Source organism: Anarhichas minor, unplaced genomic scaffold (genome assembly GCF_050575085.1).
Source record: "Anarhichas minor isolate MPS153535 unplaced genomic scaffold, ASM5057508v1 ptg000027l, whole genome shotgun sequence".
NCBI classification, from domain to species: domain Eukaryota; kingdom Metazoa; phylum Chordata; class Actinopteri; order Perciformes; family Anarhichadidae; genus Anarhichas; species Anarhichas minor.
This window is the reverse complement of record NW_027466473.1, coordinates 107,694-125,547: the sequence shown is the minus strand read 5'-3', so window position 1 is coordinate 125,547 and position 17,854 is coordinate 107,694. Positions and strand designations below refer to the sequence as shown.

Genomic DNA, 17,854 nt, shown 5'->3' with positions numbered 1-17,854 from the left:
TTTTCTTGCGGCCAGGACAACCTCGGTACAGGTGGTCAGTTCCACCGCATCCATGGCACGTCCTTGGCTCTGTGCAGTCCTTGGCCGAATGCCCTTCTTGCCCACAGAAACGGCATCTTGTTTCCCCACAGCCTGCCTCTGAATGTCCTGACTGTCTGCACTTCCTGCAGAAAGCAGGTTGCCGTGGGTAAAATAGATACCCACGATCTCCACCAAGGCTGAAGAAGGCAGGTGGATGTTTCAGGCCTCCTGGACCTTCTGCGTCATGATACAGCAGTACCTGGAACTGGCGCCGCCCAGTCCAAAACCCCAGGGTGTCCTTTATATGCCTTGCAGCCGTCACCACCTCTCCATACTGCCCCAGGAATGCAGCTAGTGCTGAGTCATTAACAAAGGGGTTGTACATATGCACAGTTATTGTTCTGAAATTAGGTCTGTCCAGGTTCAGTACTCTGTAGCCGGCTAGCGGCCTTACCCCTGCCTCTGCTCGGCATATTTCAGCCACACTCCGGTAGATCTCCTCGGTCCTCAGTGTAACGTCGAACGCCTTCTCCTGCTGGTTCCACTGGATGCAGTGCACCTCCTCCACCTTCAGTTGTAGCTGCCCAATTATGACTTGCCTGCCAAAAAACTCTCTGGACTGCAGATTGTAGTCTTCCGTGGTTGCCTGGAATCGTAGCGTGTGTCTCAGCCCGACCCTTGGGATCGACTGCTCTTTTTGGCCCCTTGCGGCCATTGCTGTCTCGTTGTTAGCTCTCTCTGTGCTGTATTTTTCCACAACACCACTTGATCTTAGCCAAAAGGCCGAGAAGCGATGAGCCCCAACTGTTTGCTTCCTGAGTCACCCTCCTGACACGTTTCACCCTTGTCATGGTGCAGTTCTTTCCAAGGGACATAGCAGTGGCTGCTTGCTGCTTTGGCACACATCCAAGCACTCCATGGTCAAGCACCGTGGTCTCGTTAAGGACAGCTTTCTTTCTTTTCACAACTGTACAAGGCTCAGCCAAATGGCAAAGCCTGCTAAAAATAGGTTGAACTCATTGGTATTCCTCTCCACGGAAGTCTCTAGTAAAAGGCGAAAGACTTGTGCATTATGAAGAGAAACCAAAGTAAGTACAGCAACATTGTCAAGAACAGCCAAAGTCCCTAGTTGCCCAAGTCAAAACGCTCATGGTAAGCCTGAGTTCACGTGCCCTGTTCCAAATCTGAAGCCACACCCATTCCCACATCTTAAAGAGGGCAATATTCTCCATAGTACTATTTCCTCCCCTCCAGTCAAAAGTACAAATCACTTGATATTCTTTTCAATAAAACAATCAGGGGAGAGCGCGAACGCAGTCCCCCACTACCAGAAATTATGCAGTCGAGATTCCCACATTTGGGGAATTCGCAGTGGTCAGAACAACCGGAGTGCAATGGCTGGGCCTCGCCCTGGGTGAACCACCTTCTTGATCATGGTATCTCCCCTGCCAGGTAAGTATGAGTTGGAAGAGACAGAGACAGGGGCGGCATTCCCAGATGCAGTACTCCGGATGACGGTTCCCAGATGGCATAATCCCAGAGTGCAGCCCTTTAGCATTAAGCTCAGGCTGGGAGCACAGCGATGTTCCACGAGGGGCGTCAGAAAGGAATAAACAAGGCCTTTGTTTGACACAATCCCCAGCCTTGAAGACAGACGGCGAATGAGATCCTCGTCGTTCATTAAAGTGTGAAGCTAATCAACAGACTGATCCATTTGGATTGGTGTTTGGTTGTCCACAAGGCATTTGAGGAGTGCACCATTCCCGGCAATGCTGCAATACCGGGTCAATGCGTGGAGTGAACGGAGCAAGCCCCTTTTTCATCTCCCGATGCTGAAAATCTGCTTAATACGTTATCCTCATATAGAGGACATATCAGATATTAAACTGATAAGAACAGATACTACACTTGATCTTAGCCAAAAGGCCGAGAAGCGATGAGCCCCAACTGTTTGCTTCCTGAGTCACCCTCCTGACACGTTTCACCCTTGTCATGGTGCAGTTCTTTCCAAGGGACATAGCAGTGGCTGCTGCTTTGGCACACATCCAAGCACTCCATGGTCAAGCACCGTGGTCTCGTTAAGGAGAGCTTTCTTTCTTTTCACAACTGTACAAGGCTCAGCCAAATGGCAAAGCCTGCTAAAAATAGGTTGAACTCATTGGTATTCCTCTCCACGGAAGTCTTTAGTAAAAGGCGAAAGACTTGTGCGTTATGAAGAGAAACCAAAGTAAGTACAGCAACATTGTCAAGAACAGCCAAAGTCCCTAGTTGCCCAAGTCAAAACGCTCATGGTAAGCCTGAGTTCACGTGCCCTGTTCCAAATCTGAAGCCACACCCATTCCCACATCTTAAAGAGGGCAATATTCTCCATAGTACTATTTCCTCCCCTCCAATCAAAAGTACAAATCACTTGATATTCTTTTCAACAAAACAATCAGGGGAGAGCGCAAACGCAGTCCCCCACTACCAGAAATTATGCAGTCGAGATTCCCACATTTGGGGAATTCGCAGTGGTCAGAACAACCGGAGTGCAATGGCTGGGCCTCGCCCTGGGTGAACCACCTTCTTGATCATGGTATCTCCCCTGCCAGGTAAGTATGAGTTGGAAGAGACAGAGACAGGGGCGGCATTCCCAGATGCAGTACTCCGGATGACGGTTCCCAGATGGCATAATCCCAGAGTGCAGCCCTTTAGCATTAAGCTCAGGCTGGGAGCACAGCGATGTTCCACGAGGGGCGTCAGTAAGGAATAAACAAGGCCTTTGTTTGACACAATCCCCAGCCTTGAAGACAGACAGCGAATGAGATCCTCGTCGTTCATTAAAGTGTGAAGCTAATCAACAGACTGATCCATTTGGATTGGTGTTTGGTTGTCCACAAGGCATTTGAGGAGTGCACCGTTCCCGGCAATGCTGCAATACCGGGTCAATGCGTGGAGTGAACGGAGCAAGCCCCTTTTTCATCTCCCGATGCTAAAAATCTGCTTAATACGTTATTCTCATATAGAGGACATATCAGATATTAAACTGATAAGAACAGATTTTTTTTTTTTTTTTTTTTTTTTTTTATTATCAAAATTCTGTACACAAATCATACAATTTCAAACATACAAACTTCACATGTTTTGCATCATGCAACTTAATTATATTTCACAGTTACATGTCAGTAACCAGCATTTGTCAATACACAAAAAAACACAAAATACACTTATGCAATGTCTTCAGGATTCACCATCCCCACCCAAAACCTCCTTTCCACCTTTCCAAGGCAGCATGCTTCCCCCACTTCCTGATGTCCCGTTCAATCCTCCCCTTTATATCTAATTCCACTCTCTTTAACACCCCCTCCAAGCGACTTTCCCTGTTTTTTCCCACCAGGTCTTGCCTAGCCACCCACAAACTCCTCTTAACCAGGCTTATAATTAGCCACGTAAGGAAATGTTTACTCCCCAAACCTCCCCCTTCTACCACCCTAGTCCATGTCAATTTAAACCCAGGGTCTAACCTCCCCAGCCATGTCGCTGCTCTACTCCACACAATACTAGCAAAGGGACAGTCCCACATGACATGCCTGACAGTTTCTTCCCCCATACAGCCTTCCCTCGGGCACACAGGGGATCTTGCTAAACTATGCCGGTACATTACATCTCGCACTGGCAGACATTTGTGAAGGCATAGCCAATTGAGATCTTTGAGACCATTGTCCAGCCCCCGTGGCTGTATCCCCTTCCAAATACTCTTCGGGATCCCAACCACTGCCGGTGCGATCACTCTCTGTCTGACAACTTTATAAAGGAATTTGTGGTTCAGTCTGACACTGGTTTCTGAGGCCTCGGGATGGGCCCGCAGCCACCTGGCTGCGTACTGGTAATGCCATGGCTGTTGCTCCACCCGGGGCCCTAAATTGTTCCAGACCAACACGCGCCTGGCCTGATAGGAAAAATAGAGCCGCAGGAAGTGTCCTGATGGGTGTACGACTGGAGTTGACATCTCCCTCCACAAAAAAGAAACAAATATGCAGTCTAGCTTCAACGGGAGGTGTGGGACATCTCTTCCCCCTGCTTCAATCCCTGCCAGCATGCGGGCCCTCGCCACATACTCATATCTCCCTCCCCACAAGAAAGTGAACACGAGGCGCATAATAGGTCTCCTCATACTGACTGGCATTGGGTATATGTATGCCAAGTACACAAGAGATGGCATAATATCTACCTTCAGAACCAGTACTTTCCCTATCAAAGTCAGGCCCCTGCTCTTCCAGAGAGCAAACTTCTTCTGGACTGCCATAAAGCGCCTAGTCCAGTTGGCCGTGGCACTATGGGCTGTCTCAAAGCTGACCCCTAGTACCTTCAGCGGTCCCGTGCAGAGCGTCAGCCCCCCTGGTACCTCCGTCCTTTCTTTCCAGCGCCCAAAGAACTTCACAGAAGACTTGGCACAATTAAGTTTAGCACTAGCCACCTTACCAAAGCTCTGGAAAATTTCCAAGGCTCGAAGAAGGCATGTGTCGGTGTCCAGCAGCAGTGTGGTGTCATCTGCGTACTGAGACAGTTTAACTCGTAAGCCCCCACTGCCAGGTAGCAGGAAACCTCTCACACCCGGATCAGCCCGAATGGCTGCCGCCAGGGGCTCCATGTAAAGGATGTAAAGCAGTGGTGAAAGCGGACACCCCTGTCTTACCCCTGAGTGCAAACTAAAAATGTCTCCTAGGTGGCCGTTAACTGAAACCATGCTCCCTACACCTGTGTACAATATGCGTAACCATCCCATAAAAGCCTGACTGAAGCCTAACCTCTGCAAAACTCTAAACATAAAACCCCAATGAACCCTGTCAAACGCTTTTGCCTGGTCGAGACCAACCACCATCAGTGGCAGGTGCCGGTCTTCCGCCCACGCGACAGCGTCCCGAATGAGCTGTAGATTCCATCTCACTGAGCGCCCCGCTACCCCACATGTTTGGTCCACATGGACCACATGAGGAAGTGCTATGCCTAGACGATCCGCTAGGACCTTTGCCAGGAGTTTGTAGTCAACACACAGCATGGTCAGTGGTCGCCAGTTCCCTAGGTCGGCACGATCCCCCTTCTTATAAAGAAGTGAGATAACTCCGGTGGCCGCAGAACCTCCCATTGTACCTGTGCGGAGTATTGCGGACAACACCTCCAACACTACCGGCCCAAGTACATCCCAGAACTTGAGATAAAACTCTGCTGGGAGCCCATCGATGCCAGGCACCTTCCGCCTCTTCATTCTCTGGAGGGCCCACTCAATCTCTATTAGGGTGAGCGGGGCCTCCAAAGCCTGTACTATATCCTTCGGCACCCGCTGGGTCAGAAAATCCAGGAATACCTCTCCTCCTCCTACCTCTATGTCTTTCTCCCTAAACCTTGTGCGATAGTAGTCCGTGGCAGCCTGCACCATCTCTACCCCTTCTGACACCACCCTGCCCTGCTTGTCCATTAACCCGGTCACTACCTGTTTTGCCCTATCAGCCCGTACTGAGCTGAAGAAAGCAGCGGAACACGTCTCGAACTCCTCACGGAATGTTTCACGTGATCGCAACAGGTATGCCCTGGCCTTACCCTCATATACGTCCCTAAGCTGTGCTTTAAGGGAGTCACAAGCCTGCTGATTTATAATGCCGCCCCAGTTTCCCCCGGCGTACTCACGTTCGAGAAGGTGCTGAAGGCGAAACACCTCCCTCCTCGCCATACTCGCCTTCCTTTTACAATACTTTAAACAAAAAAATTGTATCCGCTTTTTAGCAACCTCCCACCACTCAATTACTCCGGAACACAATGACCTTAGTCCTTCCAGGCCTTTGAAAAATGAACGGAAATGTTGGTTGAAAACCTCCTCCTCCAGGATGCTGACGTTAAGGTGCCAGTACCCAGTTCCAAACACTGGCACATCTGAGTGCACTTCCAATAGCAGCCCGTCATGATCTGAGAAGAACACAGGGAGCAGTCTGCCTGCCAATAGCCTGAAAGACTTGGAAAGAAAAACATAATCCAAACATTTAACGATGCCCCTAGAGTTGCGCCATGTGGGACCTGTTACCTGTGGCCTGACCTCCCTCGCCCCATCTACCAGGCCATGTTTAGCCATGAGGTTGGAAATAAACCCATCGCTGGTATCTCCCCCCTTGCCCAACTCAACATTAAAATCACCCCCTATCACTACCTGCCTACTGGTGGCCAGGTGCGGCTCCAATTGACCAGCCATCTCTTGCCTTTCTGTTGGAGTTTGTGCTCCATAGACCACAATAACCCTAAGCTTGACTGTCCCCCATGTGATGTCTGCGCCCATTATCCTCCCCTGGACAATAACAAAGGAAGACTCCACCTTGATCTCTTGAAACCCAAATAAAATCCCAACCCCAGTAGAGTGGACCCCCCCTACGCTCCAAACTGAGTCCCCTTTTGTCCACTCCCTCGAAAAAATCCCCACGTCCCCCCCATCCCGTAAATGTACCTACCTCCTGCAAAAAACAAAAGGCAACCTGGTGCGACTCCACAAAATTAAAAACAACCCTTCTTTTAACTGGGTCCCTCATTCCCCTTGCGTTTATAGTGAGAACCTTAAAAAAACCCATTGTGCATCTTAAATAAAGATTCCTATTGCTGGTTCCCACTACCCTAAAGGTATACATTCTCTTTATCCATCTCGTCAGCCCAGGAAAACGGCACTGCGTTTGGCGACGTTGTTGGTCTGTTAAGCCCCTCATAAGCGTCCTCCCCTAAGGGGGACGACAGCATGAGCAGGCCTGGGGGAAGATCGAAGCTCAGGCCTAAACCGTCTGTTAGTATGGCAGCTGCTTCTCCCAATGACTGCTCACCCATCTCCCCTCCCACCTCTTGACCCGTATCCCCATCCTTCTGCTCCTGGGCCCCTCCTTCCTCCACTTTATCAGCGGCTCTCTTATGCTGACCTGTTCCCCCCTCATTCCCACCCTTGTTGGTCTGTCCCCCCTTTGACTTTTTGCTCCGTACCCCCTCCCCACTCTCTCCAAGCTCTGTCGAGAGTCCTGTTCCGAATGCCTGCGACCCTTTCCGTGCCCCTTGCTTTGATTTGGAGGGATCGGAAGTGAGGACAGGAAAATCGTCCATAATGTCTGTGGATGCCTTGGCCATTCCATCTGTTCCGGCGGTGCCCTCATCCCGGGACGCTGCCTCCCCTTTACTCCCCAACGCGTCGGCTCCGGAGCCCTCCTGTACCGTCCTCTCCCCGTCATTCTGTGTGGCTCCCCTACTCGGCTCGCCAGCCTCAGTCGGTTTGGCAGCCTCCGCAAAAGTTTTCTTGCGGCCAGGACAACCTCGGTACAGGTGGTCAGTTCCACCGCATCCATGGCACGTCCTTGGCTCTGTGCAGTCCTTGGCCGAATGCCCTTCTTGCCCACAGAAACGGCATCTTGTTTCCCCACAGCCTGCCTCTGAATGTCCTGACTGTCTGCACTTCCTGCAGAAAGCAGGTTGCCGTGGGTAAAATAGATACCCACGATCTCCACCAAGGCTGAAGAAGGCAGGTGGATGTTTCAGGCCTCCTGGACCTTCTGCGTCATGATACAGCAGTACCTGGAACTGGCGCCGCCCAGTCCAAAACCCCAGGGTGTCCTTTATATGCCTTGCAGCCATCACCACCTCTCCATACTGCCCCAGGAATGCAGCTAGTGCTGAGTCATTAACAAAGGGGTTGTACATATGCACAGTTATTGTTCTGAAATTAGGTCTGTCCAGGTTCAGTACTCTGTAGCCGGCTAGCGGCCTTACCCCTGCCTCTGCTCGGCATATTTCAGCCACACTCCGGTAGATCTCCTCGGTCCTCAGTGTAACGTCGAACGCCTTCTCCTGCTGGTTCCACTGGATGCAGTGCACCTCCTCCACCTTCAGTTGTAGCTGCCCAATTATGACTTGCCTGCCAAAAAACTCTCTGGACTGCAGATTGTAGTCTTCCGTGGTTGCCTGGAATCGTAGCGTGTGTCTCAGCCCGACCCTTGGGATCGACTGCTCTTTTTGGCCCCTTGCGGCCATTGCTGTCTCGTTGTTAGCTCTCTCTGTGCTGTATTTTTCCGCAACACCACTTGATCTTAGCCAAAAGGCCGAGAAGCGATGAGCCCCAACTGTTTGCTTCCTGAGTCACCCTCCTGACACGTTTCACCCTTGTCATGGTGCAGTTCTTTCCAAGGGACATAGCAGTGGCTGCTGCTTTGGCACACATCCAAGCACTCCATGGTCAAGCACCGTGGTCTCGTTAAGGACAGCTTTCTTTCTTTTCACAACTGTACAAGGCTCAGCCAAATGGCAAAGCCTGCTAAAAATAGGTTGAACTCATTGGTATTCCTCTCCACGGAAGTCTCTAGTAAAAGGCGAAAGACTTGTGCGCTATGAAGAGAAACCAAAGTAAGTACAGCAACATTGTCAAGAACAGCCAAAGTCCCTAGTTGCCCAAGTCAAAACGCTCATGGTAAGCCTGAGTTCACGTGCCCTGTTCCAAATCTGAAGCCACACCCATTCCCACATCTTAAAGAGGGCAATATTCTCCATAGTACTATTTCCTCCCCTCCAATCAAAAGTACAAATCACTTGATATTCTTTTCAACAAAACAATCAGGGGAGAGTGCGAACGCAGTCCCCCACTACCAGAAATTATGCAGTCGAGATTCCCACATTTGGGGAATTCGCAGTGGTCAGAACAACCGGAGTGCAATGGCTGGGCCTCGCCCTGGGTGAACCACCTTCTTGATCATGGTATCTCCCCTGCCAGGTAAGTATGAGTTGGAAGAGACAGAGACAGGGGCGGCATTCCCAGATGCAGTACTCCGGATGACGGTTCCCAGATGGCATAATCCCAGAGTGCAGCCCTTTAGCATTAAGCTCAGGCTGGGAGCACAGCGATGTTCCACGAGGGGCGTCAGAAAGGAATAAACAAGGCCTTTGTTTGACACAATCCCCAGCCTTGAAGACAGACAGCGAATGAGATCCTCGTCGTTCATTAAAGTGTGAAGCTAATCAACAGACTGATCCATTTGGATTGGTGTTTGGTTGTCCACAAGGCATTTGAGGAGTGCACCATTCCCGGCAATGCTGCAATACCGGGTCAATGCGTGGAGTGAACGGAGCAAGCCCCTTTTTCATCTCCCGATGCTAAAAATCTGCTTAATACGTTATCCTCATATAGAGGACATATCAGATATTAAACTGATAAGAACAGATTTTTTTTTTTTTTTTTTTTTTTTTTTTATTATCAAAATTCTGTACACAAATCATACAATTTCAAACATACAAACTTCACATGTTTTGCATCATGCAACTTAATTCTATTTCACAGTTACATGTCAGTAACCAGCATTTGTCAATACACAAAAAAAAACAAACACAAAATACACTTATGCAAAGTCTTCAGGATTTACCATCCCCACCCAAAAAAAACCCATTGTGCATCTTAAATAAAGATTCCTATTGCTGGTTCCCACTACCCTAAAGGTATACATTCTCTTTATCCATCTCGTCAGCCCAGGAAAACGGCCCTGCGTTTGGCGACGTTGTTGGTCTGTTAAGCCCCTCATAAGCGTCCTCCCCTAAGGGGGACGACAGCATGAGGAGGCCTGGGGGAAGATCGAAGCTCAGGCCTAAACCTTCTGTTAGTATGGCAACTGCTTCTCCCAATGACTGCTCACCCATCTCCCCTCCCACCTCTTGACCCGTATCCCCATCCTTCTGCTCCTGGGCCCCTCCTTCCTCCACTTTATCAGCGGCTCTCTTATGCTGACCTGTTCCCCCTCCCCTCAATCCCACCCTTGTTGGTCTGTCCCCCCTTTGACTTTTTGCTCCGTACCCCCTCCCCACTCTCTCCAAGCTCTGTCGAGAGTCCTGTTCCAAATGCCTGCGACCCTTTCCGTGCCCCTTGCTTTGATTTGGAGGGATCGGAAGTGAGGACAGGAAAATCGTCCATAATGTCTGTGGATGCCTTGGCCATTCCGTCTGTTCCGGCGGTGCCCTCATCCCGGGACGCTGCCTCCCCTTTACTCCCCAACGCGTCGGCTCCGGAGCCCTCCTGTACCGTCCTCTCCACGTCATTCTGTGTGGCTCCCCTACTCGGCTCGCCAGCCTCAGTCGGTTTGGCAGCCTCCGCAAAAGTTTTCTTGCGGCCAGGACAACCTCGGTACAGGTGGTCAGTTCCACCGCATCCATGGCACGTCCTTGGCTCTGTGCAGTCCTTGGCCGAATGCCCTTCTTGCCCACAGAAACGGCATCTTGTTTCCCCACAGCCTGCCTCTGAATGTCCTGACTGTCTGCACTTCCTGCAGAAAGCAGGTTGCCGTGGGTAAAATAGATACCCACGATCTCCACCAAGGCTGAAGAAGGCAGGTGGATGTTTCAGGCCTCCTGGACCTTCTGCGTCATGATACAGCAGTACCTGGAACTGGCGCCGCCCAGTCCAAAACCCCAGGGTGTCCTTTATATGCCTTGCAGCCGTCACCACCTCTCCATACTGCCCCAGGAATGCAGCTAGTGCTGAGTCATTAACAAAGGGGTTGTACATATGCACAGTTATTGTTCTGAAATTAGGTCTGTCCAGGTTCAGTACTCTGTAGCCGGCTAGCGGCCTTACCCCTGCCTCTGCTCGGCATATTTCAGCCACACTCCGGTAGATCTCCTCGGTCCTCAGTGTAACGTCGAACGCCTTCTCCTGCTGGTTCCACTGGATGCAGTGCACCTCCTCCACCTTCAGTTGTAGCTGCCCAATTATGACTTGCCTGCCAAAAAACTCTCTGGACTGCAGATTGTAGTCTTCCGTGGTTGCCTGGAATCGTAGCGTGTGTCTCAGCCCGACCCTTGGGATCGACTGCTCTTTTTGGCCCCTTGCGGCCATTGCTGTCTCGTTGTTAGCTCTCTCTGTGCTGTATTTTTCCGCAACACCACTTGATCTTAGCCAAAAGGCCGAGAAGCGATGAGCCCCAACTGTTTGCTTCCTGAGTCACCCTCCTGACACGTTTCACCCTTGTCATGGTGCAGTTCTTTCCAAGGGACATAGCAGTGGCTGCTGCTTTGGCACACATCCAAGCACTCCATGGTCAAGCACCGTGGTCTCGTTAAGGACAGCTTTCTTTCTTTTCACAACTGTACAAGGCTCAGCCAAATGGCAAAGCCTGCTAAAAATAAGTTGAACTCATTGGTATTCCTCTCCACGGAAGTCTTTAGTAAAAGGCGAAAGACTTGTGCGTTATGAAGAGAAACCAAAGTAAGTACAGCAACATTGTCAAGAACAGCCAAAGTCCCTAGTTGCCCAAGTCAAAACGCTCATGGTAAGCCTGAGTTCACGTGCCCTGTTCCAAATCTGAAGCCACACCCATTCCCACATCCAATAGCAAAAATTGGGTTTAGGGTTAGGGTTAGGGTTAGGGTTAGGGTTAGGGTTAGGTGCAAGGGGAATAAAGAAGTCTGGCTGCACTTAGGCAGCCAGAATGCACGGGCTCACACATTTCTAGCCTTAACACATTTGTTTCTCAAGAAAGGGTTTGTATTGTATTTTTTGTTTTGTATTTGACAGGTGCCCTGGAAGAGATCTCCCCACCCTCATCCGAGGGGGTAAGTTTATTATTTAGGCGACTGGCTTTAATTAATTTGGTTCAGACCATATGGATAAACTGTGTTAAGTTTGTTAATCCACTGTCTTTCTTTTGCCAGTCGCTGTCTGTCTGACCACCAGGATCCTGACTCCAACCCCATGATGAGGAGATTTTCCCTCCCATGTTGTCTGAAATGTTCGTACAGGTGAGTAACTTTATGCGTCTTATCAATCAAGTTCAAGTGTTGCTTCAGTCTTAGAATTAAACTGTTCTTGGTTTGCCCAATATACAGTTTTTTACAAACCACGCACTCGATACAGTACACCAAATTCATTGACCCTGGCTTGGTCATATGCCACACAGGTGCACTCAGGTGAGTATGTTGATTCACCATGAATTTAATATTTTTAAAGTGTCTGTTGTGCTTGTCTTTTTTATGTTTTCCGCCCAAGGAGGCATGAACTAGAAGATCTTTTATGTTTTTGTTTCTTCTAAACGCTGCTATGATTTTAAAATCCGAAAGGGATTCTACGTGGTCCTGTACCCTCTTAAAATTACTTTTAAGGGTTAGGGTTAGGGTTAGGGTTAGGGTTAGGGTTAGAGGGTTAGGGTTAGGGTTAGGGTTAGGGTTAGGGTTAGGGTTAGGTTTGGGTTCGGGTTATGGGAGAGTGCTGTAAATACAGTCCAGCCCCCGGTGCACTGTCCATCACAGAGCCATGCTCCGAATCCCTCAATGTTCGTTCAAACCCTGTGGGTCCTTGGTCCCGAGTTTAGCGATCCATCTCATCTCGGCCTTCTTCCTCTGTGCCGTGGTCCAGCAGGCGTTAGTCTCGACGACTGTTGTTGTGAGTGCTTCCAGTCCATGTAAGAGAAAGTGTCTAACTAGTGGTGTATCAGTCTTCTTTCTCTTGGTAATGTTGTACTTGTGTTGTGCAAAGCGTGTGGAAAGCATATTGCCAGTTTCACCCACATATTGTAATTTACACTTTGTGCATGAAATATTGTAAACACAGTTTTTGGTGAAAGGGTCTCCTCTGGTTAGGATTTTAAATATTTCCCCTGTGCTGTTATTACAGAGCCACTGTCTATGTCTAAAGTAATCTTTTTGTACTGTGGGCCTTGGTTTTAAAAGTGGTTGTATTTTAGCCTTTACTAAGTGATCCTGTAAGTTTTTATTCCTTCTGAACGCTGGTATGATACTGTGATTACTTAGGGTGGGAGACCCTTTGATGCACGTATTGAAGTTGATTCTGAGTTGGTTGGATAATTTCTTGGTGGACGGAGAGTAGGTGGTGATGAGTGGAAGGCTTGAAGTAAGTGCTGTAGGTTTAACCTCCAGAAATGATTTGAGGCCCTTTCTACAGAAGGTCCTAGAGTACCCCCTAGTGGACAATGCTCGAAATAGAATTGTGACCGCTTCCTTGAAATCATTCTGTCCTGTGCAGATTCTGTGAAATCTAAGTAATTGTGATTTGATTAGTCCCGCGTACGTATGTTTGGGATGGAAACTGGTCTTGTGGAGGAGAGCATGTGTGTCTGTTTCTTTAAAGAACACTTTGATATCTAAACATTGATTTTTTTGGAAATTGTTTCCTTTAAAAATTGTCGTGTCCAGAAAATCCACCGACTTCAGACTGCTCGTTGATTTAATTTTAATCGAGTCCCTGTGGGTATTGAGGGTATTTAGGAAGCTCTCAAATTCTAGTTGGTTATGGGTCCACACCCCCCAGATATCATCGAGGTATCTATAATAATGGAGCGGCTTTTTTTCACATGCCTGCAGTGCTGTAGTCTCCCATTCAGCCATGAAGATATTGGCATAAGCTGGTGCGAATTTTTTGCCCATGGCTGTTCCTTTAATTTGTAAGAACCATTCCTCGTTGAATTGGAAATCATTTCTGGTCAGATTAATCTTCAGTAATTCCAGTAGCTCTTTATCAGGCCTCTTTATGTTACGCTGTTTTTGGAAGGCGTTTTTTATAGCCTGTAATCCCTCTTCAATGTCTATGTTGGTGTATAAGCTCTCAATATCTAAGGTAAAGAGGATGGCTTCTTCAGGAATCTTCAGTTTCTTTACTATGTTCACGAAATGATAAGTGTCTTTAATATAGCTGGGATGTGTGATTGAAAGAGGATTTAAAAAGTGGTCCAAATACTCCGCCGTGTGGTAGGTCTCGCTGCTGCAGTCTGAGACAATAGGACGGCCTGGTGGAATTTGATGAGGTAAGCTCCATTTACTGGGATCTTTGTGGATCTTAGGGAGCATATAAAAGATTCTGGCTCTGGGTGTGGAGTCCCCTATCAGGTAGTGCTTCTGTTTAGTGTTAATAAATCTTTTGTCGTGTAAAGATTGGATGATTTTATTAACTAAGGGGATGGTGTCCAGATAGATAGGTTTATCTAATTGAATATAATATTTCTCATCCTTCAGTTGTCTGTAGCCTTCCCACAAATATTGTTCTCTATCCAAAATTACTATGGCACTCCCTTTATCTGCCGGTTTGATGACAATCTGTTTATTGTCTTTTAATTGTTTGAGGGCCAGAATTTCAGAATTGCTAAGATTAGGAGGAATTTGGTGAACTTTAAATTTGGTGTCAAAATATCTGTCGTCCGCTCTGATGATATTATCAATTTCTGGTGGAATTACAGTTTTTGGAGGAGTCCATGTTGACTTGTGAATAAACGGAAGTCTTTTAGTAGGAGGCTTATGCTCGTAGTAGGCCGCTAATCTGAGTGTTCTGTGATATTGTTGTACATCATACTTGGTTTGTGGGATCAGATCCCTATTAGTGCCCTGAGTGGGAATAAAATTGAGTCCCCGGGAAAGCAGAGATATCTGTTCAGTGGTCAATTTTACATTCTTGGTTAAATTGATAACCGATTTGTTCCCCTCCTGTAGCGGCAGGCTTATGGGGATACTTAATTTAAATGTGCGCACCAGTGGTCAAATATGATTTTTCCGGTCTCATTTGTCCAATGAACATTGTCTGCTTCAGTTTTGAATTGTGTGCTGGGTAACATAGGAATGTACTCACCCAGTAGTGCAATGTATGTGTTGAGCTGTGTTAAGTTATGTTTCTCCTTCTCTGTCAGGCTGTTGGAAAAGTTAATTTGTGGGATGATGATCCGAGCCTGGGGAAAGGTAGTTTTAGCCACTCTCAGCATGCTCTGCAGTTGCTTGATGGACGTCTCTTTAGTCTTTTGGTCCCGATTGCAGATTCCGAAGGACATGATGATCTTCTCCACCGTGACGTGTGTTGTAGTGTTTTGCAGAATGCCCTCAGCGTTCCTGAAGTTGGCCCCTGGAAACGAATCGATCTGAAGGTCAGTTATGGTGTGTGGTGGCAGAGTAGACACATTTGAGTCTCCCATGATGACATGTTTTTTGTGGATGTTAAGATGCCATTCTTTTAGCTTTCTGGACGACGTCATGTGTCTTGAAGGGCGAAAGGGGCCCGCTGTGTGGGGTGTGAGGAGTACTCCCGTGCCGGCTGCCGGGGTAAGCAGGGTCTGCACTGCTGTGTGCAACGTTTCAGTAGATCTGAGTGTCGGGGCGATGGGACCCCCGCTGGGAGGACCAGCCTCACTCACCCTGGTCTCCTCCTCTGGGAGGATGGTGCTGTGAGTCGGCGAGAGTTCATCAATGGAGCTTGTGTCGTGTGAGACGCAGCCATTCCCCTGTGTGGGTGTGTGTGTGCTGGAAGATGGAGACTGGGTGGGCTGTGATGCGTCACCCAAAGTGAAGGGAAACATCCTGCGGATCCTCTGAGGTAGTGGAAGGTGCTGTAGAGGAGTGGCTGTGAAGAGGTCCTCCTCTGGTGTGTCCTCAACCACGCGCAGAGATGGCTCTGACCTCGCTGCGGAGAGAGGCCGACTGTGAGAAGTCCACCCATCCTCCAGTGTTGTGGGGACCGGAGTGTGTGCTGGCGTCTGAAGTGCACGGGGGGACATGTCCGTGGCAGCAGCGTGCAGCAAGGCTGTGGTCAGACCCGAAGCTGTAGCTGCGCCAGAGCCCCGACCTTGTGGTGGGAGGTCTCTCTTCGCGCCGACTCGGGGGGCTGAAATCTCCGGTGTGTGCATGTGTGTGTCAGTCTGCTCCTGCAGTCGTGTCAGTTCCGCCGTGATGATCTCTTCAGTCTCGGTCAGTGTTTCAGGCGTCAATCTGCGGCCGAAATGTCTCTTAGCCCAGTTAGACGCTATTTCGAACGGGGCATGCCACTCAGGTGACTCTAATATGTGCAGTTCACCTATTTCTTTTTCAATAACCTGTTCATAGTGGTTACGGAGAATGACGAGTGTCGTGTGTGCCCAGTTTTTGGCGTTGCCCTCAATCAGTTGTGATGTCTGTGTGTTAGGTACTGCAGGTTTAATCAAAATGGTTAACTGTTTCGTCATTTTGTCAATTGACACTGGAGTTTTTTCAGTACTCACATTAGAGAAGTGGTGAAATGCCTTGATTGTTCTGTGTAAGATGTGGCATTTGAGGGCAAAGTCTGGATCATCTGACCTTGGTTTATTCTCATCTCGATCTCTCACTTCAGGTTGATTACGAGTCTTGACTTGTGGGTGGTTCTCCCTCCTCCTATCTTCAGTGTTGATCTGTCGTATGTGCGCGTCTCTGCGCCTGGGCGCGTCTCTGCGTCTGGGCACCTGTTGCGGCTCCGCGCGTCGTCGGCTCTCCTCTCCATAATTGACGCGAAGTGGCGAGTTGCGTCTTCCGTAGTCCTCACGAAAGCGGCTCGGAGAATCCCCTCTGCGAACCATGTAACCTCCGCGTGGAGGGTCCGGTCTGTAGTAGGGCTCATCCCTGCGTTTCCGCGATGCGCTGTAGCTGTCCCTGTGTCTGTTCACCGTGTCGGGCAAGCGTCTTTCGCGCCGATGCAGCGATGGCTCTAGTCGGTCCTGACGAGGCTGGTTGCGTCGGGGAGAGACCCGGTCGTGGACGGGCAGGCCCGTCCTGGTCACGGAAGCGTAGGTTCTGCGTCGGTGACGGGAAGGCGACCTGCGGCGGTGGGGCGAACTGGGGGCGTCCTGGCGAAGTTCAGGAGCGCGTCCCCTCCGTGCGCTAATGTCCGCTCTCCTACCTCCATCATTAGCGGGAGCTCCGCGGTAGTGCTGGGATCTGTCCCTACCTCTGTACGTGGCAGTGGGATAGATGTCTCGCTCCGGGCTGCGATACCTTCCATGGCGGCCCCTCTTGTAGGTCACCGTGGTCCATTCCTCTCTGTTCAGTCGTCCGTGGTAGCTCATGCTAAGCTAGCCCCGTGTGTGTTTTGTAGGCCAGGAAAAAGTTACAGAAGCACTTTGGACTATTTATTTTGGCCAAACAGTGAAGCAAATAAAATGAATGAAAAAATAAAAAATGATACAGCAACGTTTCGATTTATATTAAATCTTCTTCAGGCTGATAAATTGTATAAAACTAATTGATTGTGAAGAGCGTGATGCCGCGAGTCAACTTACTCAGCGAACCCGCTTGAAAAAGGAGGGACCGGAAGCCAAGGTTGGCTTTACAACAGGTCAGAGGTCAAACGTCACTTTACGTGAAGACGTAAAATTAGACCTAACTTTACGGTCAGCAGTTATTTACATCCTTTTTCCTTTGTAACATAACATGCAACCATTAAACATGTAAAAAATGAATATATATATATATGCACACATAAACCATGTTTGCAATTTGTGTGTGTGTGTGGAAAAGGTAATAAGCTTCAGTGCATTTAACCAATATAATGTTCTGGCATAACTTTGGAACAGGTAATAAGCTTCAGTGCATTTAACCAATATAATGTTCTGGCATAACTTAGGAACAGGTAATAAGCTTCAGTGCATTTAACCAATATAATGTTCTGGCATAACTTTGGAACAGGTAATAAGCTTCAGTGCATTTAACCAATATAATGTTCTGGCATAACTTTGGAACAGGTAATAAGCTTCAGTGCATTTAACCAATATAATGTTCTGGCATACCTTTGGAACTCAACATTTGTAAAATACACAAATATATGTCACATTTGTACAGACAGGAGGTGGAAACCCTTGACCATAATAGCAGGTAAGTATTTAACAGGTAAGTATTTAACAGGTAAGTATTTAACACTGATAGTGAAGAGGCCTAAACTGTAAGGTTGAGTTTAGGGCTCTTACAAGGAGGTTAAGTTTAGGAAAAAACCTTTGGGTTGGGCTTCAGGTAAGTAAGTGGTTGTGTTTAGGTCTGGGTCCGGGTTGAGGTGAGGTCAGAGTTAAGGTTAAAGTGGGTCCAAATT

General features: G+C 48.6%; 10 non-coding genes across 10 annotated transcripts; all 10 read right to left on the bottom strand.

Annotated features, from left to right (window-relative positions):
• Positions 1-996: 996 nt before the first annotated feature.
• On the bottom strand, positions 997-1,113 carry LOC142961451 (U5 spliceosomal RNA). The gene has a single exon (XR_012956860.1). It is a non-coding gene; the product is annotated as a U5 spliceosomal RNA (small nuclear RNA).
• Positions 1,114-1,317: 204 nt separating this feature from the next.
• Positions 1,318-1,481, bottom strand: LOC142961103 (U1 spliceosomal RNA). Its single transcript, XR_012956567.1, has one exon. It is a non-coding gene; the product is annotated as a U1 spliceosomal RNA (small nuclear RNA).
• Positions 1,482-1,768: 287 nt separating this feature from the next.
• LOC142961317 (U2 spliceosomal RNA) lies at positions 1,769-1,959 on the bottom strand. Its single transcript, XR_012956760.1, has one exon. It is a non-coding gene; the product is annotated as a U2 spliceosomal RNA (small nuclear RNA).
• A 176-nt stretch (positions 1,960-2,135) lies between these two features.
• LOC142961372 (U5 spliceosomal RNA) lies at positions 2,136-2,252 on the bottom strand. Its single transcript, XR_012956788.1, has one exon. It is a non-coding gene; the product is annotated as a U5 spliceosomal RNA (small nuclear RNA).
• A 204-nt stretch (positions 2,253-2,456) lies between these two features.
• LOC142961166 (U1 spliceosomal RNA) lies at positions 2,457-2,620 on the bottom strand. The gene has a single exon (XR_012956624.1). It is a non-coding gene; the product is annotated as a U1 spliceosomal RNA (small nuclear RNA).
• Positions 2,621-2,907: 287 nt separating this feature from the next.
• On the bottom strand, positions 2,908-3,103 carry LOC142961359 (U2 spliceosomal RNA). The gene has a single exon (XR_012956779.1). It is a non-coding gene; the product is annotated as a U2 spliceosomal RNA (small nuclear RNA).
• Positions 3,104-8,302: 5,199 nt separating this feature from the next.
• On the bottom strand, positions 8,303-8,419 carry LOC142961442 (U5 spliceosomal RNA). Its single transcript, XR_012956852.1, has one exon. It is a non-coding gene; the product is annotated as a U5 spliceosomal RNA (small nuclear RNA).
• Positions 8,420-8,623: 204 nt separating this feature from the next.
• LOC142961216 (U1 spliceosomal RNA) lies at positions 8,624-8,787 on the bottom strand. Its single transcript, XR_012956669.1, has one exon. It is a non-coding gene; the product is annotated as a U1 spliceosomal RNA (small nuclear RNA).
• Positions 8,788-9,074: 287 nt separating this feature from the next.
• On the bottom strand, positions 9,075-9,271 carry LOC142961348 (U2 spliceosomal RNA). Its single transcript, XR_012956775.1, has one exon. It is a non-coding gene; the product is annotated as a U2 spliceosomal RNA (small nuclear RNA).
• A 1,873-nt stretch (positions 9,272-11,144) lies between these two features.
• On the bottom strand, positions 11,145-11,261 carry LOC142961370 (U5 spliceosomal RNA). Its single transcript, XR_012956786.1, has one exon. It is a non-coding gene; the product is annotated as a U5 spliceosomal RNA (small nuclear RNA).
• Between the last annotated feature and the right edge of the window lie 6,593 nt (positions 11,262-17,854).